The sequence below is a fragment of the Siphateles boraxobius genome, unplaced genomic scaffold (genome assembly GCF_051911475.1).
Source record: "Siphateles boraxobius isolate OS27281-9 unplaced genomic scaffold, OSU_SipBor_1 70, whole genome shotgun sequence".
Lineage (NCBI taxonomy): Eukaryota > Metazoa > Chordata > Actinopteri > Cypriniformes > Leuciscidae > Siphateles > Siphateles boraxobius.
In genome coordinates, this window is record NW_027509198.1 from 947,759 (window position 1) to 972,485 (window position 24,727).

General features: G+C 41.6%; 1 long non-coding RNA gene across 1 annotated transcript; it reads right to left on the reverse strand.

The window, feature by feature from the left end:
• Positions 1 to 18,930: 18,930 nt before the first annotated feature.
• LOC143724261 (uncharacterized) lies at positions 18,931 to 19,262 on the reverse strand. The gene is made up of 2 exons (XR_013197300.1): positions 19,195 to 19,262; positions 18,931 to 19,071 (listed from the first exon to the last, which is right to left on the reverse strand). It is a non-coding gene; the product is annotated as an uncharacterized LOC143724261 (long non-coding RNA).
• Between the last annotated feature and the right edge of the window lie 5,465 nt (positions 19,263 to 24,727).

Below are 24,727 nucleotides of genomic sequence, written 5' to 3' on the forward strand. Positions count from 1 at the left end.
CAAAATTACATGTTGGCCAGTGGTATGTTGCAAGTTGCTGAAATAAGCACAAATGTCAGTGCATGTCATCTCAAGGGCCCCAAAAACACCTCAGACCCCAGAGGGTTGAAAAGATGAGTTTCTAAGCTTTAAAATGATACCTATTGTGTTGTTCCATTCAGTGGTTGCTTAGTAATTTGATTATGATTTTTTTCCGCGGGGGGTGTACACTTCGGGGTTAAAGGGGTTAAATAAATATAGGCTATGCGCTGTGGGTCGAGTCCAACGCTTTAATCATTTACACGCGTGCAGGACACCGCGTCTCCGAGTGGCTCCATCCACATCAGATGAAGCTCTACACAAACTCAGTCTTCGCGCTGTTTGGGTTTCCAATAACGCGCATTTGGGAAAACATTTAAAGTCTGACGGCTTTTTGTTGCGCTGTTATTTACACGTGTAAAACTTCATCTCTGAATGTCCAAATGTTCTTGTTCAAGAATTACAGTGGCTGTAGCATTTCTGTCGTAAAAGTGGCCTAATATTGAAGATTAAGTGGACATTAATGTTGTTTGGCAAACAAGGATTTGATCGTGCTGAAAGAGTGTCTATAATCAATATTAATGACAACTGTTTTAAAATGTTTAACAACAATAATGTATACCAGAAAACCCTTTAAATTCCAACATAATGACATTAAACACTAACCAATCTATCCATATATTAATCTTCTTGATGGAAAACACAAATGATGCCATTTTAACATTAACTCTCCTTTAACAGTAAGAGGAAAAGCATGATAGGAACTAGAAATCTGCTTTAAATATCTAATTCAGAAAAATAAATCTATCTAAATTCTTGTTTTGTTGACTGTTAGGTGTTACAGTGTAGCAGTATGAATTACATTATTGCAAAACCAATATCAATTAGTAGTTGTAGTCATATAGATTCAAATACTCGTATGTATTTTTATTAGTGCTGTCAAACGATTAAAATATTTAATCGCGATTAATCGCATTAATGCCATAGTTAACTCGTGTTTAATCACACATTTTTATCTATTCTTAATGTCCCTTGATTTCTATTTGTCCCATTATTTTTTTCTAATTTTAATGCTTATCAACATGGAAAAGTGGATCAGCAGTAAGTTTGTTCTTAGCTGTGGTATCCATGTGCTTCTGTCTGAAGTCATCCATTGTAGAGCTTAGATTGGGCCCAAAAAATCAAGCCCGGCCCGACACATTAACTGTAATTATGAGCCCGAGTCCGATTTAAACCCGTCCATTTTTTAATACGTGGGTCGTTATAACTGACGTTCTCAATTACTTTCTATGTTACTTCCTCCCGCCCGCAACATTTTTGTCCCGCTCCCGCCCGCAAATAGACTTTTTTTTGTAGGCTACCTCCAAATACTTTCGCCTACGTGTCGCCACCATACACATCAGCATAAATGCTCCTGATAAATTATTTGTTATTAAAGCATTAACACACAAACCACTGTTATAACATAAAAGCAAGCAGGCTACTGAGTGCATGGTTTGGCATGACTGAATGCGCGCAAAGTGTGCTCCCTTAAAAATTCCTAAAAAGCTGACATCAGTTCATTGCGATCTCACACATCTCTGTTATTATCAATAAAGCTGACTGCACAATGAATCTTTCATAATATATACACTTTGTTTGTTATAATTAGAGGATTTGCCAGCATACAGAATTCAGAACTGAACAAAAAGTCCGTTTTGAGCGGTGAGGGGAGTCTATTTTAAATGCTTGTGATTGGCCATTGCGTTCTAGAAATCAACACATATGTCTGTGATTGGCTACATCCCTCAACGCTGCAAACATGTTATAAAAAGAAACTCTGGCATGTAAATCGTTTTTATTTTGTTTTAGTTGTTCTTGTTGCTTTTCTGCAACAGATGAATAAAAATGTATTTGTTTTTTGTTTTATTCATAGATATTTCTAGTTTGCGGTAGTCCCGCGAATCGTTTTATTCTCCCGTACCCGCACACACAGAGTGAGTGCATTACCGCTCGCACTCGGCCATCAAATCTAGTCTCGTATGGGGTTAGATTTCAATCACAATTCTGCGCGCGCAAGATCACATTTTGAGCGTGCAAAAGGGCATTTCGCACGCGCGTGAACTGAGTTTTGCGGAGAAATGTTCGTCTCGCAGATAAGAAAATATTTCGAGCGAACGAAAATCAAATTTTGCATTTAAAATAAGTATTTGGATGTGCGCAGACGTTCTCTTTCGCATGTGCAAAGTTTCACTTTCTTGCTCCTCTCATACCAGCCCTGAGCGCTCTCTAAGCGCAGACGGCTCGCGTGCTCAACACAACCCAGCGTTACAATATGTCATAATTCCAGCCAATCAGAGATGAGGCTGCTTAATTCTGATTGTCTGGCTTGACAACCAATCACAAGACTCCCTGCATCACCGACTGCGGAAGAGGAAGACGCGAGATTAGAACGTGTGCGCTGTAAAGGAGAGTTCCATTTTAATTTTCAAATTTAAAAAATAAAGAAAAAGGAAAAGGAGAGACGATCCAATAAAATGGCCAACCAGGAGGTTAATACACCGCAGCGCCAAGTGAGTTATGTTTTTGTTGTCGGTTTGTTGATTCTTTATGAACAGGTAGCCAGCTTTAATATAATGTTACTTGGGTAACATTAGCTAGCTAGCTAACGTTAGCTGTCTAGTTACCAGATGAGTACTGTGATTTTTATGATTATCCTGTACGTTATATCTTTTAACGATCTACTTTTCTCCGCAGTTATGGAACATTTTGTTGCATCACTTTTCATAAAGGTCAATCTAGGAATAATATATTTTTATAGTTCTTCTGATTTGGATAAAAGTTTTATTTAAAGAAATGCAAATGCTTCAATTTATGACATGTAAAATGATTCAGGGTCTTGAAGAAATCGAGTCAGCAGCAAGGAACCTGGTGTCGTTGCTGCTCAACTCAGTGAGCACTGACATGCAGGCAGCAGAACCTGAGAGACCAGGCCCAAGTGAGACAGTGCAGGAGGAGATGGCTAGGTTCATGCTCACACTTTGTTCTGAAGGAAATATTATGAGCTCAGTCAACATTGTGTTTAGTTTCTGCAGAGAGAAAAGACTTTAGAAGTCCCACTGAAGCTTAAGCTTTACTTGAAAGGAAATGGATATTTCATAACCTAATTTAGTAAACAATGTTTAGAATTTAGAACAATGTTCAACAATCTTGATGTTTAGAAACATGGTTATGCTTTTCCAATTTGATATCGGATCTATCAGACTGTAAGAAGACAGTAAGGCACATTATGTTCATGTCTTCTAGCAACATTGACTAATCAACTCATATTTGCTCTTTATAAATCCTCAGGTCTTTTCCGGGATATTTTAGGCCGAGCATAAAGCGGGGCAAAAAGAGAGCATTACCTGTCCCTAAGCAGAGTAAATTAAGTAAGGTGATTTCACTAAATTTTTACATGCTACCAAAAAACACTTCGATTACACCTTTGCCAATTGAGGAGCTTGAACTCCTGCAAGCAGGGATGGGAAGATGGACCGTTTCCATTTCTGAAGACAGTGACCATGCAGAGGTACAGTTTACTAAAATGATTTGAGACATTGTGGGACATTAAATGTAATGCCAAATAAATTATAGCAACCATTAATCCTGTTCTATTTCCTTTACCTCTTTAATGCTGTTTGCCATTATTCAAGATCTCAAGAATACTAACTCAAACATATCCAAAGATGGAGGGCCTTTCTGGAGGGTGGCTTTTACACAAGGCAACAGGTGTGCAGGATTTTAGCTGGTCTAACAAGGTATCCTCCTGGCCAGTATGTTATTTTGTTTGTTTTTTCCCCAAAAAGGTGGTAGTGGTAGAAGAAAGCTGGTGATAATTCCTCCAGAGGCAGAGGGATACTCTGCAAAAACATTAAGGTCTGTGTCCTCTGGAGGGAAAGCAATATTCTATATTGTGCCACTCCAGGAGTCATTAGACACATCTCCTCTGGCTCCTGACTCACCTCACTTTTCAAAAATGCCTAAGACGACATGCTATCAATGTAGTGAGGTGATGCCACTGCAAATGTTGGCAGTGCACATAAAAACCTGCATTGGAAAATTGTCCTCCGATGAGGATCAGGTGAGAACAACTAAAGTAACCTCCGTTTTTAAGTTGTGTTAGTGGCAATGGATTTTTAGTGTAAGTGTTGTCTTTAAACCTGCAGACCTCGAAAGATGTATGGGTAGTTGAGGACGAGAGTAAGGTAAACCCAACACATTGACCTCCAGTTTCACAGACAACTTAAGCTAGTCCCAGACTAAATTGAATGTTTTAGATGTTTTAACTGAAAGCAACTTGCACTTATATATTTAAAAATATGTCAGTACCATTGTTTTTTCTTAAGATGCACATCAGTAATGTTTTTATCTAAGGCATGTTTATAAAATCTACTTAATGGGATAGTTCACCTAACTGTGCGTTCACACCGGACGCGAATAGCGCGTCAAATTCACGTCTACCGCGTTTAGTTTGACGCTTGACCACTTTGTGTTAATTCGCGTGTCAAGAGTGAAACTGACGCGCGTAAAAAACAAAAGTTTGAAGCGAAAGGCAGAGGCAAAAGTTTCGAACCCCGTTGGCGGCCTTCTTTTTAAAAGATGTCTGTTGTTGATGGGTCATTTATCGAGAGAGTCACATCTCTGTATTTGCTCTGGAGAACAGAACAGCGGCGTAGGGATCATCATCGCCGTATTTGGGTCCACCAGACCCTTCGGAGGCGAGCCCAGTTCGGCGAGTTTCACCATGTGCTCCAGGAGCTGCGCCTGGATGACGGCCGCTTCCGCCTGTCCCGCGCCCAGTTTGATGACCTGTTGTCCCGCATCGGAGCGAGGATCACCCTCCAGGACACCAACTACAGGCGCTCTATCCCGGCTGCGGAGCGCCTGTCCATCTGTCTTCGGTTAGTAAATGTATATGATATTTTAAATACAGTTGTTCTGGCTTTGCCTATCTTAGCGTTTTTGCTCCCCCTGCTGTTTGTTTTGTATTCTGCACTTTGAATTAGTTTTATTCAGTTTCCGGGGTTGGGTTCAAGAGAACAACACAGCACACGGTAGCGCATGTTGAATTTGCCGTCAGTCCATAGCAACAACAACTCTTAAACGAGGCACTGCTTGTAAGTTGGAGTTTGATTATTCTTAATTATGGCATTTTGTATGTTTATGAGGGAGTGCATATATAGTAATCGTTTTTATAGTTCCGCGTTTTACTGTGTAAACATTTTGTATTATTTTCTCCCATTGTATATTGTTGGACGCGATATTTACCATGTGACAGTTTATTTATGTATTCTTTTATATTTTACAGTTTTACACATTTATTCAGTAAAGCTGAAGAACGACTCCGTTGTCAAGACTGTTTTATTGAGTGGATGTGTTTAGCTTGCTGGGTACGAAGCCAGCACAGTAAAAAAGCAAGCTTCATACAAGAGCTGTTTATCATGGAAGCTGGATTTCCCCTGCTATTGTCATCCATGACATAGAGGCTCACACGACAACTGCCGAATATCCACGGTGAAAATTATCAAACTTGAATTTTCAACCAGTCATGGAAGATGACAAAAGTCAGTCAGCTTCATCTCGACGTTCCGTGACTTCCTGCAAGTCCACGGCCAGCATGGCAGCGACTAAAGCAAGGGCAAAGGCAGAAGCTGCACAGGCAAGGGCCTCGTTTGCAAAAAGGGAAATGGAAATTAAAATAGAGAAAGCACGCCTCGAAGCAACATTAGACGCAATGGAGATAGAGAAAGAGGCGGAAGCCGCAATGGCGGAAGCGGCAGTCATGGAAGCAGCTGTCGCAGATCTAGAGGTGAAAAGTTCACATCATAGTTCAACTATTCACCTCCCACAGCAAAATCCTAGGCAACGTATTGAAGAGTATGTAAAACAACAAAGTGAATTTAGTGACACTGTACCAATCAAAGGCAGTTCAAAAACTGAATTACGCCAAAATACAGAGGAAAAAAAAAATCCTTCTTCATCAGTGTATCGAGTACTGTCCTCGTGGAATGCCAGTCAATACGGTGGCAGTGAGAATGAAGAGCAGTGTAATCTTCCTTTGCCCCAGTCTTCACATAGCTTCTCGATCCATTCGAAGAACCCAGCTGCTCCCATGCACCATCACAGAAGAAACACAAATCATCCTATTCAGCACTCTGGTCATGAGGCAGCCACGTATGACTTAGCTAAGTTCTTAGCACGAAATCAGCTAGTGACAACAGGGCTCAACAAATTTGATGACCATCCTGAAAATTATCTGGCCTGGAGATCATCATTTCTCAATGCCATCAAGGACCTTGATCTTACAGCAGGTGAGGAATTTGATTTACTGATTAGGTGGCTGGGGAGAGATTCAGCAGATCATGCTCGTCGCATTAAGTCTGCAAATGTAAGGAATTTAGCTGCTGGTCTTGAACTAATTTGGGAGAGGTTAGATATGACCTACGGGTCTCCAGAAGCTATTGAAAAAGCTCTCTTCACAAAAATAGAGACTTTTCCAAAGATAACAACGAAAGACCATCACAAGCTTCGCGAATTAGGAGACTTGCTTTTGGAGATAGAAGCCGCTAAGAGCGGAGGCGATTTATCAGGGCTCACTTATCTTGATACATCCAGAGGAGTCAATCCAATTGTGCAAAAGTTGCCCTTTGGAATACAAGAAAAGTGGATGATGCAGGGTTCACACTACAAGTACACCTATGGAGTTTCTTTCCCACCATTCTCCTTCTTTGTTGAGTTTGTGTGTAGAGAAGCAAGAGCACGCAATGATCCAAGCTTCAATTTTTCTTCCCTCTCCATAAACCCTGGTGGATTGAACCGGTATAGTGAAAGCCACACCCATGTTCATAAACCTGTCGCAGTTCATAAAACAGATGTGATGCCCTCCGTTAATCTTTCTTATGAAAAGAGTCTTCAGAGAGTGACCAATGAGATGGATAAGCAATGTCCAATACATCATAAACCTCATCCTCTCAAGAAATGCAGAGCCTTCAGAGAAAAGCCATTAGAGGAAAGAAAAAGGTTTTTAAAGGAGTTGTTCATCTGTTTTAGATGCTGCTCATCAAACAAACATGTGGCTAAGAATTGTGATGTGTCAATCAAATGCTCAGAGTGTGAGAGTGACAACCACCTGGCGGCCCTGCACCCGGGCCCAGCGCCGTGGCGTTCTGGTTCTACACCTTTTCCACTGCATGGCGGGGAGGAAGAGGAGTCCTATGGCAAAGATGTGTCATCAAAATGCACCAAGGTTTGTGGCAAAGGGTTTAGCGAAAAGTCATGTTCCAAAATTTGCCTTGTTAATGTTTTTCCTGTTGGCGACCCCAACCAAAGCAAGCGGATCTATGCCATAATAGATGAGCAGAGCAATAGATCTCTGGCCAGATCGGAATTTTTTGACATGTTCAGTGTGCAAGGATCCTCTGGACCATACACATTAAAGACATGTGCAGGAGTAGTGCAAGCAACTGGAAGAAGAGCTCATGGATTCATTATTGAATCTGCAGATGGTGAGATACATTTTCCACTTCCTACTCTTATTGAATGTAATAGTATGCCAGATAACAGAGATGAAATACCAACCGCTGTTGCTGCCCTGCATCATAGACACCTAAAAGTGATAGCAGACAAGATACCCCCTATTGACCCAAGTGCTAAGATACTGCTCCTGCTGGGAAGAGACATAATAAGAGCACATAAAGTCCGCCAGCAACTCAACGGTCCTCATGATGCTCCATATGCCCAAAAATTGGACCTTGGTTGGGTCATTGTGGGAGATGTGTGTCTAGGAAAGTGTCACAAGCCCTCTCCGGTGAATTGCATGAGAACACACATCTTAGAGAATGGCAGAACAAGCTACTTCAGTCCATGCAATAACCACATTGTATTGAAGGAGATGTTCAATGAGAAAAAACAGATTCAAAAACCACCTCACTTGTCATACTGTCAAGTAAGTACATCAAGCTGCCGACTTGGCCAGTCAGTCTTTCAGCAAACCAAAGACGACAATAAATTGGCACCTTCAGTAGAGGATCGGTTATTTCTGGACATCATGGAAAAGGAATTCTTCAAGGACTCGAGTAACAGCTGGGTAGCACCATTGCCATTTCGTGAGCCAAGGAGACGCTTGCCTAACAACAGAGAGTATGCTAAAAGACGTTTCATGTCTCTCCGTCGCAATCTTGACAAACGACCAAAGATGAGAAATGACTTCACAGAGTTCATGCAAAGAATTCTCGACAACAACCATGCAGAGCTAGCACCTCCTTTACAAGATGGCCAAGAGAGCTGGTATCTTCCATCATTTGGTGTGTACCATCCAAAGAAACCAGGTCAAATACGAGTTGTATTTGACTCTAGTGCACAGTTTGATGGGGTATCTCTCAATGATGTACTGCTGTCTGGCCCTGACCTTAACAATAGCCTGTTAGGGGTCCTCATAAGATTTCGAAAGGACCCTGTTGCCATCACAGCCGACATACAGCAGATGTTTCATTGCTTCTTGGTCCGTGAGGACTGTCGTGATGTTTTACGCTTTCTGTGGCATCGTGACAATGATCTGACTAAGGAGGTCGTAGACTATAGGATGCGAGTTCACGTATTTGGGAATAGCCCTTCACCGGCAGTGGCCATTTACGGAATTCGCCGAGCTGCCAGAGAAGAAAAAGAGTATGGCAGTGATGTGAGTAAATTCATTGAACAAGATTTCTATGTAGATGATGCCTTGAAGTCATTTCCTACTGAGGAAGAGGCTATCGATTTACTCAGGAGGACACAAGAGGCACTAGCTGACTCAAACCTCAGGCTTCATAAAATTGCTGCAAACAGAGTCAAAGTAATGGATGCTTTTCCAATTGATGATTTGGCTAAGGACATCAAATGCCTTGACCTCTCAACGGATGACTTGCCTGATCAACGAAGTTTGGGGGTACAGTGGAATCTAATGTCGGATACCTTCTCCTTCCAAGTGCCAGATACTGAAAAGCCATACACACGTAGAGGAGTCCTTTCAACAGTGAACAGCTTAATCGATCCTCTCGGATTCCTGGCACCAATCACAATTCAGGGCCGTCTACTCTTAAGGGAACTCTCATCACAGACACATGAGTGGGACACACCACTACCTGAAAACAAACATGAAGAATGGACTAAATGGTGTCATTCGCTGCAAGAGTTGAGAAGTCTGAACATTCCACGCATGTATGTATCCATTCCTTTTTCTGAAGCCAAACACACTGAAATATTCAATTCAATTCAATTCAAATTTATTTGTATAGCGCTTTTCACAATACACATTGTCTCAAAGCAGCTTTACAGAAATTGCATTTCGGAAATGTACATAGAAAAATACAGTTAGTTAATCAAGTATTAATTTATGGCATAACATATCGCCGGCTTTGAGTCGTCTCTTCACAGGCGTCGAGTCGTCTCTTCACAGGCGTTGGGGCATCTGAAGTCTCCGTGAGAGGCTGGATACAAACTGGAGCTGACGAACGCTATTTACCTCGGGACTAGCGTCCCGAGATAACAGCAGAAAGGCAGATGGGAAATAATTAGCATAGCTGATGTTCATAATGTTAATGCATTCGAACCGATTCAGCAGTATCAAAGGTTAAGCATTAAGTGAATGCTTGGTTAAAGAGATGTGTCTTTAATCTAGTTTTAAACTGGGACAGCGAGTCTGAGGCTCGTACAATATCAGGAAGGCTATTCCAGAGTTTAGGAGCTAAATGCGAGAACGCCCTCCCTCCTTTAGTGGACTTAGATATCCTAGGAATGACCAGAAGCCTCGAATTTAGTGATCTTAAAGAGCGCGATGGATTGTATGGCGATAGAAGGTCTGTTAAATACACAGGAGCTAAACCATTTAGGGCTTTATAGGTCAGTAGGAATACTTTGTAATTGATACGTAACTTAATAGGTAACCAGTGTAGAGATGATAAAATAGGTGTTATATGATCATATTTTCTTGATCTAGTAAGAACTCTAGCAGCTGCATTTTGCACTAACTGTAGCTTGTTAATTGAGGATGTAGGACAGCCAGCTAATAAAGCATTACAGTAATCTAGTCTCGAGGTCATGAAAGTATGAACTAACTTTTCTGCATCAGAAACAGATAGCATGTTGCGTAGCTTAGCAATGTTTCTAAGGTGGAAAAAGGCTGTTCTTGTAATATATGAAATATGATTTTCGAAAGTCAAGTTGCGGTCTAGTATAACACCCAGGTCTTTTACTGTAGTGGACAAAGTAACAGGACATCCTTCTAAATTAAAGTTGTATTGTAAGGGATTTTGTGGGTAGTTTTTTGGACCAATAAGTAGTACCTCCGTTTTATCTGAATTTAATAGCAGGAAATTACACGTCATCCAGCATTTTATATCATTTAGACACTCTGTCAATTTAGATAAGTTAGTGTTTTCATCTGGTCGTGATGAGATATATAATTGAGTGTCATCAGCATAACAGTGGAAATTAATTCCATGTTTTCTTATAATATTACCAAGTGGCAGCATATATATTGAGAATAGCAGAGGGCCTAACACCGATCCTTGCGGCACTCCATAGTCTACTGACGTTATCTTTGATTTTTCCCCATTTAGACAGACAAAATGGTAACGGTCTGATAAGTAAGATCTAAACCAGCTTAATGCCTGTCCCTGAACACCAGTGTAGTTTTGTAGTCGATCCAGGAGTATTTTATGATCGATAGTGTCGAACGCAGCGCTTAGATCGAGTAGAACTAGTATTGAGATACAGCCTTGGTCAGAAGCTAAAAGTAAATCATTTGTAATTTTAACTAGCGCAGTTTCTGTGCTATGATGCGGTCTGAATCCCGACTGGAATTTTTCATAGATATCATTTTCTTGTAAGAAAGAGCACAATTGAGCGGACACAATTTTTTCTAGTATTTTAGACATAAATGGAAGATTTGAGATGGGTCTGTAATTTGCTAAGTTATTTGGATCTAATTGCGGTTTCTTAATGAGAGGTTTTATTACTGCCAGCTTGAATATTTTTGGAACATGACCTAAAAATAAAGACGAGTTAATAATATTAAGAAGAGGCTCTTCGACTACAGGTAACACTTCTTTCAGTAGTTTAGTGGGTATTGGATCTAATAAACATGTTGTTGGTTTCGATGCAATGATAAGTTTATTTAGCTCTTCCTGTCCTATAGTTGTAAATCGGTGTAGTTGTTCTAGAGGGGCCATAATTGAGGCTGAATCATAAGACATCATAGAGGATTGTATATTTACAATTGTGTTTCGGATGCTTTCTATTTTCTCATTGAAGTAATTCATAAAATCATTACTACTATATTGTAATGGAATATTTTGCTCTGGTGATGTTTGTTTATTTGTTAGTCTAGCCACGGTGTTGAATAAAAACCTTGGATTATTTTGGTTATTTTCTATTAGTTTGCGGAGATGCTCAGCCCTTGCTGCTTTTAGAGCCTTTTTATAACGTGACATACTGTCTTTCCACGCGATTCTAAAGACCTCTAAATTAGTTTGTTTCCATTTACGCTCTAAGTTACGAGTTTCTCTCTTGATTGCATGCGTAGCACTGTTGTACCATGGTGCTTTAGTTTTCTCTCTTACCTTTTTTAATCTAATTGGTGCAACAATATCTAGTGTACTAGAGAACATGGTGCTCAAACTGCTAGTCATTTCCTCTAGTTCATCTGTTTGTTTGGGTGCACTGCGCAGCTGAGATAGATCAGGTAAGCTATTTGAGAATCTATCTATAGTGGTTGGAAGGATTGTTCTGCCTGGTCGATAACGTTGCGCAACGTGACAAATTTCAGCAGTACGTATTATACAAGTTACCATGTAATGATCAGTGAGATCATCACTTTGCGGTATAATATTTATATCAGTTGGATTGGTTCCATATGATATAATTAAATCTAGTGTATGATTTAGACGATGAGTGGGACCGCTGACGTTTTGCGTGACCCCAAAGGAGTTTAATAAATCTGTAAACGCAGTCCCTAACGCATCATTTGTATTATCTACGTGTATGTTAAAGTCTCCAACAATTATTGCTTTATCGACATTGACCAATAGATCTGAGAGAAAGTATGCAAACTCTTTTAGAAAATCAGCATAGGGCCCTGGAGGTCTATATAGGGTAGCCAAGGCTAGAGATAATATGGATTTGTTTCTTGCATCTAAGAGCGTAACATTTAGCACAAGTACTTCAAACGAATTAAACCTGTGACCTGTTTTCTGAGTAACATTAAGAATATCTCTATAGATTGTTGCAACCCCGCCGCCACGACCGATCAGACGGGGCTCATGCTTATAACAGTATCCTGGTGGAGTGGACTCATTTAGACCGAAATAATCATTTGGTTTAAGCCAGGTTTCAGTAAGGCAAAGTACATCGAAACTATTATCTGTGACCATTTCATTTACAATAACCGCCTTAGGTGTGAGCAATCTAATGTTTAGAAGACCTAGCTTTAGAAATTGTTTTTGTTCACTGATATTTAGATTTTCTGGTTTAATTACAATAAGATTTTTGCTAGATCCTACACTAGATTTATTGTTTGGCCTCACTAAGCGAGGAATAGACACAGTTTCTATATAATGTTCTACACTACTTATATCAATTAAGTTGGGACAGCAAAGACTGTGATTTGGACTTTGACTTACTAGTCATATGGTGTGTAACGTCTTGGAGATGTTGTCGGACAGAACAGCCGCTCCGATTCTGCTGGGGTGCAGGCCATCAGCACGGTAGAGCCTAGGTCGCTCCCAGAACAGATTCCAATTATTTACAAAGAGCAGTTTCTGTTCATTACACCATGACATTAACCATTCATTTAGAGCAAATAATCTACTGAACCTTTCTTGTCCTAGTCGGTACGTGGGAAGCGGTCCAGACACGATGATAGTTGCTTCAGGCGATGTGCTGCGAACCGTCTCGATCAGGCTTCTGTAGTCCTTCTTCAGAACCTCCGTCTGCCGCAGCCTGATGTCGTTCGTCCCGGCGTGTAGGACCACAGCTCCGACGCGCTCGTCACCGTTCAGGATCTCGGGAATCTGTGCGGCGACATCAAGAACACGAGCACCAGGAAAACAGTGAGTGCGCACCTTACGCTTACCTGAGGTAGCACGGACATGACGGACCATGGAAGTGCCGATGATCACGGCGGCGTCACGTTCCGGCTCGCGAAGAGGGGAGAAGCGGTTCCGGGTGGAGATCTCGAAGACCGGGAGGGGGGGGGAAGTCCTTGGTCTGGTCCTGGCTCGTGTCTTCCGCTGTGGGATCACCCAGGGTCCGTGGTGTTGCCTCGGTGCCGGAGTGAATGAAGGCAGAGATGATCGCGTCCTCCTGGGCAGAGAAACGCACGGAGTAGACGAAGTCGGAGTCAAAAAGTTACTAACCACTGACTTGTGAGCATCGGCGCGTGATGTTTCGAGCGTTGATCGCCGATCTCGCAGCTCGGCTTGCTTCACCAGCAGAACGCGGATCTGTTTCTCCACCGACTCCAGCTCCAATCGTACCGAAACCAGCTCGAATGTGTCCTCACCTGCACTCAGAGGTAACGTTAGACACACATCCGATATGTTCGCCATTATAACAGATGAACAGTAAATTAGTAGTGATACTACCAATATCACTACTAATTTAGGACTGAAATGATGGATATAACACGTATCCTTTCAGTCAAACGGGTGTAAAATGAGAGGGTCGATAGGCGCGAGGCCACGCGTGAAATGCTAGCGGGCTAAAGGCTAGTAGCCGAGATTCGGAAAGTTGGATCTAAGTAGCGATATCAAAGCAATCCGATTGTTTTTTATAAGGAATAGTGTCGAGGATAAGTTCACATGATATAAAAATAGAAAGTGCTTGTTTATAAATGAGTGGTAAAGAAGAAAATCAGCGATTAATGAATCAATTCGACGGAGCTCCAAACACAAACACAGATCGCACGCGCATGCGCATATCGTATTGATATGTGTCTTTTCGGATGCTTCTATGAAGGCTATCTCAGCTGTTGCGTACTTGAGAGCCTCGAATCAGAATGGCAAGACAGAGGTTGGCTTTATTCTTGGCAAGGCAAGGCTGGCTCCAAAACCTGATCTCTCTGTACCTAGGTTGGAACTGTGTGCTGCAGTCCTAGCTGTTGAATTGACTGAACTCATTACAGAAGAGATTAATCTGAAGCCGGATAGAATAAGGTTCTACACGGATAGTAGAGTGGTGTTAGGCTACATCTACAATGAGTCAAGACGGTTCCATGTTTATGTGAGCAACAGAGTGCAGCGCATCAGACAGTCTACTCAGCCTGAACAATGGAGGTATGTTTCTTCTGAGCAAAATCCTGCTGATCATGGCTCTCGTTCCGTTTCATCTGCAAAGCTTGAGGCCACAACTTGGCTCACAGGGCCTTCGTTTTTGCAATATCCAGCAGAACAGCTCCCTGATACTCCAAGCTCATATGACCTTATTGATGCAGAGAAAGATGTTGAAATTCGCTCGGAGGTTACAGTCTTGTCTAACCACATCAAAGTGGATCGGTTAGGTACCAAAAGATTTGAGCAATTCTCAGACTGGAGAACAGTTGTCAGAGCTGTGGCGCGGCTGCACCATATTGCTCATTGTTTCACTGAACCAAGTGACGATAGTCAGTGCTCTGGTTGGCATTTTTGCTCAAAGGGCTTATCTGTAAGTGATCTCCTGAAAGCAGAGGAAATCATCATCAGCAGTGTACAACATGAAGTGTATTCGGATGAGCTGAAATGCATCATTTCCAAGAGTGAAATCCCCTCACGTAGTTCACTTTTAAAGTTGAATCCAGTCATTGACAGCAATGGTTTGCTAAGAGTTGGTGGACGCATCAGACAAGCAAAGCTAGGAGATAAAGAAACAAATCCCCTCATCATCCCGGCCAACCATCATATCACAGTCCTGCTGGTCAGACATTTTCATGAACGTGTGCAGCATCAGGGCAGACATCTTACGGAGGGCACCATGAGATCTAATGGCTTTTGGATAATTGGGGCTAAACGATGTATTAGCAGCATTATCCAAAAGTGTGTTACTTGCCGTAAACTAAGAGGCAAGATGGAGGAACAACAGATGGCTGACCTGCCGGCGGAAAGGTTGCAAATGGATCCACCCTTTTCCTTTGTTGGTTTGGATGTGTTTGGGCCATGGGAGGTGAACTCACGGCGCACAAGGGGTGGTCTAGCAAATAGCAAGAGGTGGGCAGTGTTGTTCACTTGCATGTGTACCAGAGGAGTTCACATAGAGGTGATTGAGTCAATGACTTCCTCAAGTCTCATTAATGCTCTCAGAAGATTCTTTTCTATTAGAGGTCCGGCTAAGCAGCTGCGCTCCGACTGTGGAACGAACTTCGTGGGTGCCTCTAGAGAGCTTAAGATGATTGAGAACGAACAATCAGAGGTGAGAGATTACCTGCTTGAGCAAAGATGTTCCTGGGTCTTTAATCCGCCACACTCTTCTCATATGGGTGGCGCCTGGGAACGCATGATTGGTATAACAAGGCGAATCCTAGATTCAATGCTCCTAGAAAACAGGTACACACAGCTTACTCATGAAGTCTTAGTGACATTCATGTCTGAGGTCACTGCCATCATTAATGCACGGCCTCTAGTCCCAGTCTCTACAGATCCTGAATTCCCCTTCATCCTAACGCCATCCATGCTTCTGACACAAAAAGCTGGTAGTCTCCCAACTCCACAAGAAGATTTCAGCAAGAAAGACATGTTCCATTCTCAATGGAAACGGGTTCAAGCCTTAGCGGAAACGTTCTGGAATAGGTGGAGGAAGGAGTATCTTGGAACTCTTCAGAGCCGTTGCAAGTGGTTTCACAAACATCCAAACATCAAAGAAGGCGACATTGTACTGCTCAAAGACAAACAAGTCAAAAGGAACGAGTGGCCAATGGGGATCATTGTGAAGGCCGTTCCCAGTACGGATGGTATGGTGAGGAAAGTGGAGGTGAAAACTGTTCAACATGGGACAACCAAAACCTATCACAGACCTATATCTGAATTGGTATACCTCCTGTCTTCAGATCAGGCTGTTTAGTCCAGTAACTGTTAGTGTGATTGGTATCTATGAGATACCAGACGGGGAGTGTTCTGGCTTTGCCTATCTTAGCGTTTTTGCTCCCCCTGCTGTTTGTTTTGTATTCTGCACTTTGAATTAGTTTTATTCAGTTTCCGGGGTTGGGTTCAAGAGAACAACACAGCACACGGTAGCGCATGTTGAATTTGCCGTCAGTCCATAGCAACAACAACTCTTAAACGAGGCACTGCTTGTAAGTTGGAGTTTGATTATTCTTAATTATGGCATTTTGTATGTTTATGAGGGAGTGCATATATAGTAATCGTTTTTATAGTTCCGCGTTTTACTGTGTAAACATTTTGTATTATTTTCTCCCATTGTATATTGTTGGACGCGATATTTACCATGTGACAGTTTATTTATGTATTCTTTTATATTTTACAGTTTTACACATTTATTCAGTAAAGCTGAAGAACGACTCCGTTGTCAAGACTGTTTTATTGAGTGGATGTGTTTAGCTTGCTGGGTACGAAGCCAGCACAACAGTATATTCAATATGCTAACATATGCTATCAATGTTTTTTTTTAAACTGTGGTACGGTTGGCGCTCTTTCTAGTGATACTCAGTTAACTGACATAAATATTCTCTTGGCAGATGTGATACTGTCATGTTTCTCTGTATAAACACAGTGATCTTTATAGTGATTCTGAGTTAACTGCTATAACCTAGACATTAAAGTATTCTTGGCATACGTGATACTGTCATGTTTCTCTGTATAAACACAGTAATCTTTCTAGTAATACTGAACCTAGAAATTAAAATATTCTCTTGGCAGATGTGATACTGTCATGTTTCTCTGTATAAACACAGTAATCTTTCTAGTGATGTTGAGTTAACTGCTATAACCAAGACATCAACCTAGAAATTAAATATCTCTATCTGTAAGCAATATGTAGTTCTTGATTATTGTCTATATGTCATGCTTGATTATTGCCATTTTAATATACCATAAACCATTTAATAGTATACCTGTTGATTGTATAGTTTAATATGTAACTACAAGTGTACTTGTAATAATATTTATAACAATGTTTTCTAGGTTTCTTGCCACTGGGGACTCATTCAGGACGATAGCGTCCAGCTACCGGGTTGGTGTCTCCACAGTGTGCCAGATCGTCGCCCAGGTAGTGACTGCCATCTGGGACTGCCTTGTGGAGGACTACATAGCTGTGCCCACCACCGATGACTGGAGGTCCATCGCAGAGGGATTTCAGGAGCGGTGAAACTTCCCTCTGTGCGTTGGAGCGGTGGATGGGAAGCATGTGGTGCTGAAGGCACCCCCCAACTCAGGATCCCAGTTCCACAACTACGAGGGAACGTTCTCCATCGTTTTGCTTGCAGTTGTGGATGCGAAGTATCGCTTCCGGGTGATCGATGTTGGGGGATACGGCAGGACCAGTGACGGTGGGATTCTGGCAAACTCCGCCTTTGGACAGGCTCTCTCAGCTGGCACTCTTCATCTGCCTCCTGACCACCCTCTACCTGGTGCTGAAGACAGAGGACCCCAGCCTCATGTCTTAGTGGGTGATGAGGCGTTCCCGCTGCGGAGGAACCTCATGCGGCCCTTCCCTGGACGCACGCTTCCTCCAGAGAGGCGTGTCTTCAAATACCGCCTCTCCAGAGCCAGGCTGGTGGTGGAGAACGCCTTTGGCATCCTCTCCTCACAGTGGAGGATGTACCGCCGCCTCATCGAGATCCACCCTGAAGTTGCGGAGAAGTGTGTGAAGGCGACGTGTGTTCTCCACAACTTCATGTGGTATTCGGAAGGGAGGGAGGCACCTGCTGTGAGGGGCACGGGGCATGCTGGAGAGGAGCCACTGACAGGTCTGGGTCGAGTTGCAGCCAACAACTCCTCCAGAGAGGCACTCCAGGTGAGGGACGTCTTCATGGAACACTTCTCGGCGGAGGGAGCAGTACCATGGCAGCCGACGGAGTAGCATTTGAAGTCCTCCTCATGACTTCCCCACAACGGCTCTTTTAAGAGCCACCCACAAACCTATAAAGAGCATGTCTTTCTAAAAACAGTTTTCCTCCATTATAATATTTAGTATTTTTTTTTCCAGGTTGTCAGCCTTAGTTCCATGCTGTCAGGTCCACAACATGCACATGTATTAAGTTTAAACTATGACTAACCTTTACAAAATTACAGGTTTTCCATGTTTGTATACAAGGTAAAATTGTTTCAAATTTAGCACAATATAGCTATTTTCCATTGCATAAGTATATAATTTATATTTAAAATTTCCCTTAAGATGAGGCGGCATGCTCTGTACAAAAGGCAGAAGGGATAGGAGGAAGTGCTCGTCTGTGGTTAGTGGCGGTGGCGGTGTGGGGGGTGTTGGAGGTCGCGTCGGAGGTTGCGACAGGAGCGCAAGAAGTCGCTGCTCCACCTCTGACGGACCATCCGGTGACCGCTCACGGGGCCGCCGACGAGCTCTCCTCCTCTGTTGGCCTGTGAAAATAAAAAAATACAACACATGGTTGTGAAGTGAGAAGGCAGAAAGATGATACCTGATTTTCATTTTCACAGTGAAGGTTTCAAAAATTGCATTTAAACGTCAAAATTGTCTAGATATTGTGAGAATAATATCTGTGCCTGTGAGTGACAGACAGTGCTTAAATGCAAGTGTGATATTGTTTTGAACTTGCTTTAACATATATTAAGTAATTAAAGTTATACTTCAGACATATACGTAGATAAACATTCAAATGAACAGTAGTTAAAATGTATGCAGATGATTGGTTGCATAGACTGCAATGGATTTGTGTCTGTATTCACAAAAAACGTGCATGTAACATGTTGAAATATTGTTTGTACTATTGCCTTCACACACCTCTAGGTTCAGCAGCAGGGGCTGAGGGACCAGGGACTGGGGAGACAGGAGCAGAAGATGGGGTTCTTTGCCCATCCTCACTCTGATATGGCTCTGTCAAGACAAAATTAAATGTTAATACGACACATTGGTAACAATACTCAGAGAGATTACATTTTTTCATCTGTAAACATGACAACATATATGCCTCGTAATGTGTCTATATTAGAAACACACCTGTCACTGTCTCCCCTGATTGTTCGGGGTGTCCCTGGTCCTCGAGGTGGTTGTCCTCTCCGATCCGGGCCTCGACCCCCTCCATGTTACTTGTCGTTTCTCGTGGAGTGACAAATGGGTCGAGTAATCCCAAGATCTGAGAAAACTTCCACCTCTTCCCAGACCCTGCTGCTGACCCACTCCTCTTCTCATTCAGGTACGTGTCCCTGAGGCTTTTCCACTTTTTACGGCAGACATCATCTGAATAAACACATTATCTTGAAAAGCAGTTGTATATTTGCGGGAAAATAGTTGTAAACTAGCAGCACGGCAGCTTGCTAACTGATTAGTAACGTTAGCTCAATAATGTGACTCAAAATGGAAATTTGTATATTTTACAACGTACCAGGTTGTACAATCTCCTCACTAATCTTCTTCCAAGCGAGGTCCTTTTTGTTCTTGTCTCTATAAAAGTAAGAACTTGAGTCAAATAACTCCGGGTGACCACTCAAAGCTAAAATTAGTTTCTCCTCCATTTGGAATGAATGACTTTCGAGCGGGAGTTTGTTATGCTATGTCACTTTATGCCACGTGAAGCAAGCAGGCTCCTGATTGGTTAACGCGGCGCGAATATGGGCGGCAGACATGAATTCGCGTCAAACGCGTGAATGCACAAATAGCACTAACTAAGTCATTCGCGCGTAACGCGCTCAACGCGCCATACGCTTAATTCGCGCCATTCGCGCGACAGGCGAATTCGCGTCTACCGCGCCGCGCTCTACGCCTCATTCGCGTCGCAGGAATTTTTTACGAGCGTAACGCGTCTTTGCATTGACTTAACATTGAAATCACTCGCGCCTGACGCGCTATTCGCGTCTGGTGTGAACGCACCATAAGAAAGAAACTTCTGTCATTTACTTACCCTCATGTTCTTCCAATCTTTTATGAATCTCTATCTTCTGTTGAACACAAAATATGTTTTTTTGAAGAATATGGGCAACCACCCAAGGACCTGTTGACTTCCAAAGTATGAGGGAAAAATACTATGGAAGTCAATGGGGGCCCATTAATAGTTTGCTCAAAGAAATTTTTAAAACATAAAATATTTTGTGTTCAACAGAAGAAAGAAACTCATTCAGGTTTGGAATGACAGCATTTTAATTTTTTCGGTGAACTACACCATTAAATGTCCTATGAACTAAGGCCTAATCCTGGCTTAATCTAAGCACTGTCTGTGAAACCTGGCCCGATAGCATTAAAAGTAAAGTTTTTCAATTTGTTCTCAAGTCTGTCGTTGTATGTAATACATTGCTTTTTTTTATGGGAAACAATTCAGGTGTCTTGTCCAATATGCTGCAGAGAATTCCTGAAAGACGATATTACACTCCATGCAAGTGTCTGTGGAGAAAGGTGATTTGCATTGCAGTGTTTTATTTAACATGTCTGTATTCATGCCTGAATTTATTTACCAATGTATTCTTGCATTTGGTTTTATGTAGCTTGTGTACAGTGACTTCTGCAGCAACTTGCGCTGATGAAGTTTTTCCAGTGCACACGCCTGCATGTACACCCAGAAGGTAAGAGGTTTTGTAAATTGCCATGTCTTTTCTTTCATTGAAAAAAAGTTAGGCATTTATAAAATGCATTATACACTAATATTACATGAGTAACCATATCTTCAATTACTCTAGATAGATATAAGTTGATTTGCATTTAGAAATTTGTAATTGGTCTAATATTATGTCCTTTACAGCCTTGAAGAGGTTCTGACATTCCTTAAAGAGCAAGTTGACACAACAACAGAGTTTAAGTTGTGTGTCGACAGAGAATATCTTCCAGAGAGAGGCATAATTCAATGGAAGAGAAAGAAAATGGCATCTCCTGTCAGTCTGCTCAAGGTAGTATTTATAGGAGAGTCAGGCATTGATACTGGGGCTCTCAGAAAGGAATTTCTGACTGGTGAGTTATTTTTACTTATTTTCTAGATTTTTAATATGATATAACAAAAAGCAATTAACAAAAAAAAAAGCTCTTTGCTTAAGACATGATTTCAGGGATGGAAACACGGTTCTTTGAGGGAGCTGGGAGCCAGGGGAAAAATCCCAAATACTCTTTAACTGACCTTGATGATGAGAATTTCAGGTAGGTAACTGTCTTTTATCAGAGTTAATTTATTATATTAACGCATTGTAAAGATGAACAGGCTTTTGTAGTTTTATAATTGCTCCTTTTGGTTGTCCTTTTAAAAACAGAATAGTTGGAGAAATATTTGCTGTCAGTCTTGCACAAGGGGGCCCTGCTCCTGCATTCCTGAGGGAGTGGTGCTACAACTTTCTTTGTGCAGGAGAAGTTAACTTCAGATGTCTGAGCAAGGAGGATGTAATGGATCTGGAATCTTCCCTTCTCATCTGTAGGGTAAGTAATCATTTGTTGAGTGTGTGTCAGGTTAATATCATATTTATGATCCTTAAAGGACAAGTTCGGTATTTTACACTTAAAGCCCTGTTTTAAGATCGTTTCAGATGAAATAGAACGATTAAGATAAAAATTTAGACAGATGCTGTTGTCCCGAGAAATTTCGGTTTCTGTGGTTGCACCCCCCACCTCTACAATGGGGTGTTCACTGATATGCTCACAGAAAAATCGCTGCAAAAGATGCTTTTTGTGTGATGATATCAGTGAACACCCCTGACCACTCGGTGAGTTTCACGTCTTTGTAAACTAAAGTTGAATGCGTTTTAGGAAGGATTGTTCCAGTGCACCTATGCAACCATTGTAGAGGTGGGGGGTGCAACCACAGAAACCGAAATTTCTCGGGACAACAGCATGTGTCCACATTTTTATCTTAACCGTTCTATTTCATCTGAAACGATCTTAAAACAGGGCTTTTAGTGTAAAATACTGAACTTGTCCTTTAACCATCTCTTCCACTGTTGAATTTTGGAGGTTGAAGATGCTGCAGATACAGAATCTCTAATGATGTTGGCTGATGAAATTGTTAGTTGTGGGTACAGTGGTCAGATCAATCATGAACAGAAAGAAAGCATCATTCGGTGAGATATTTGTTTTTTTTGGGTCATTTATTTGTTTTTTTTATAGCAATTTGTCTTTTTCTTTAAAGGGCGATTGTCTTACAATCTACAACAAGGCTGATTCCAATTCTCCAGCAGCTTCAGAGTGGCATGCAATTGTATGGCCTGGTGGATCAATTGAGTAAAAACTCTGAATTATGCAAACCACTGTTTGTTCCGGGAAAGATAACAAAAGTATTTTAAATATTTAATTTTCAATTCCAGTACTATTTTCTTTATTTTTAGAAAGGTAATAACCAGTTTTTATTTTTATAGCCTGATGCAGACTTCGTCATGATGCACTGTCAGCCATCATACAGTGAAAAGGGAACGTCGAAAGAAAGAATTGAGAGGAAGGTGACTAACTTCCTTCAAGACTTCCTGCAAGAGCTTGAAGTGGCAGGTAATTAGTTTTGCTGTACTTTTCTAGCAGAATGACCTTATGTACTGGTTTCTTTATTTATACCAAGGTTAGACACTACTTTTATCAAAGCTGTAGTGCTTTGTTCGAAGACCTAAAACAATAACTTTGTGGTTCTATTTGAAGTTGATGTGTCCATTCCTGATGAAGGAGGAGATACAGTTCCGGGTGACACACAACCACTCTCTGTCCAAAAGGTGCTCCAGTGGATGACAGGGCAGTCCCACATTCCTATCCTTCCAGATGAAAAGAGGCAGTTCAAAATTGCATGTAATTTTGATCATGATTGCATAGAACGATTTGGAAATCACTCTGTATGTTATCCAGTTGTTAGTGCCTGCACTTGTACAGTAACATTTCCTGTTAAACACACGAGCACATACCAGGAGTTTAAAAGAATTATGAGTGATGCTGTTAGATATGGAGGAGGATTCTTCAGAGGTTAAAGCATGGTAGTCAGACAGATCTATCAACACAGCTCATTGTTTACAGCAGTTTATTTTTTGTTTAAAAACAGCACTTTAGACAATGTTGCACTTTATCCTGTTTCTGTGGTTAATACAAGAATTGATTGATTATTATTTGAACATTATTACATTGCATTCTACGTTTAATTGATGGCTTTTTTTATTTATTCTGATGCAAGTGATGTAACGTTACCTTTTTTACACACTTATCTCATTAAAAGGGGAAAAGTCTGTCCATCTTAATTTCTGGAAACGTGTAACATTTGAGACCCCAGCTCGGTCACGTTCATATTTCACTAATGTTAATTACATAACTTGCAGTTCAGAAAGAAGTTAGAACTACCACTTGAGGTGTAGGAAACACAGGGACATGCCATTGTGTACAGTAATAGTACGATTTGATTTTGATTAAAAATAAGCTACTTATGTGTGGTCTTCGAGTGGTAGACATTTTAACTTAAATTGAAGTGCTAAAAGTTATTAAACAAACATCTTTTTCACCCATAGACAGTAAGCTTTCACCATGCATTTTTCCTCTTCCACAGTCGGTGATGCAGGGAGTCTTGTGATTGGTTGTCAAGCCAGCCAATCAGAATTTAGCAGCCTCATCTCTGATTGGCTGGAATTATGACATATTGTAACGCTGGGTTGTGTTGAGCACGCGAGCCGTCTGCGCTTAGAGAGCGCTCAGGGCTGGTATGAGAGGAGCAAGAAAGTGAAACTTTGCACATGCGAAAGAGAACGTCTGCTCGAAATATTTTCTTATCTGCGAGACGAACATTTCTCCGCAAAACTCAGTTCACGCGCGCAAAACTCAGTTCACGCGTGTGCGAAATGCCCTCACTCTATTGCGTTGAGAGTGCATGTCTCTAGATCGGTGTCTCGCGCTCGCGCCATCCACTCAAAACGTAACGTTAGCCGACTACTCTTTGGCCGGCGCGCAAGCCCAACAAGTGTGTGCGGCGTGCCTGTTGTTTTGTTTGAGGTCTAGCTATCCGGTGTGATGTTGTAGTTTTTCTAACGTTATAAGTTGTTGCAACAGCATGTGAAAAAAACGACAAAGTTTGCTAGGCCAAAAAGAGCGTTAATCACGCGATAAAAAATTTTACGCCGTTAAAATGTGTTTGCATTAACGCCGTTAATAACGTGTTTAACTGACAGCACTAATTTTTATTCATATGTTTTATGTATTGTTGGTTACCATTTATTAAGTATAGATGTCTGTTAACATCAGTTAAACCTGCGTATGTTGGCGGGTGACTCTAGGGGGCAGTGGTGCCAGCAGGGCGTTTCACTCTTGGACATGAAGAAGTCACACTGCCAGCTATTTCAACTCTGTGAAACAAAAACTCATTTACTGTTGTTTTTGTTGAATTTGCAGACATTCCCAATGAGATAATTAGTAAGCAAGACAAAAGGGACTGCAGTATGCATTCGAGGATATCCACGACATAATATGCAACCGATTAGAGAACAATTCCATAAAAATTGAAGCTAAAGCCTATAGTCTCAGCGCAAGCAGCAGCCGCCTCATACGCTGACCATTCAAATGGGAAACACACACATTGAGGAACAGCTATGTTCGTGCACAGCAG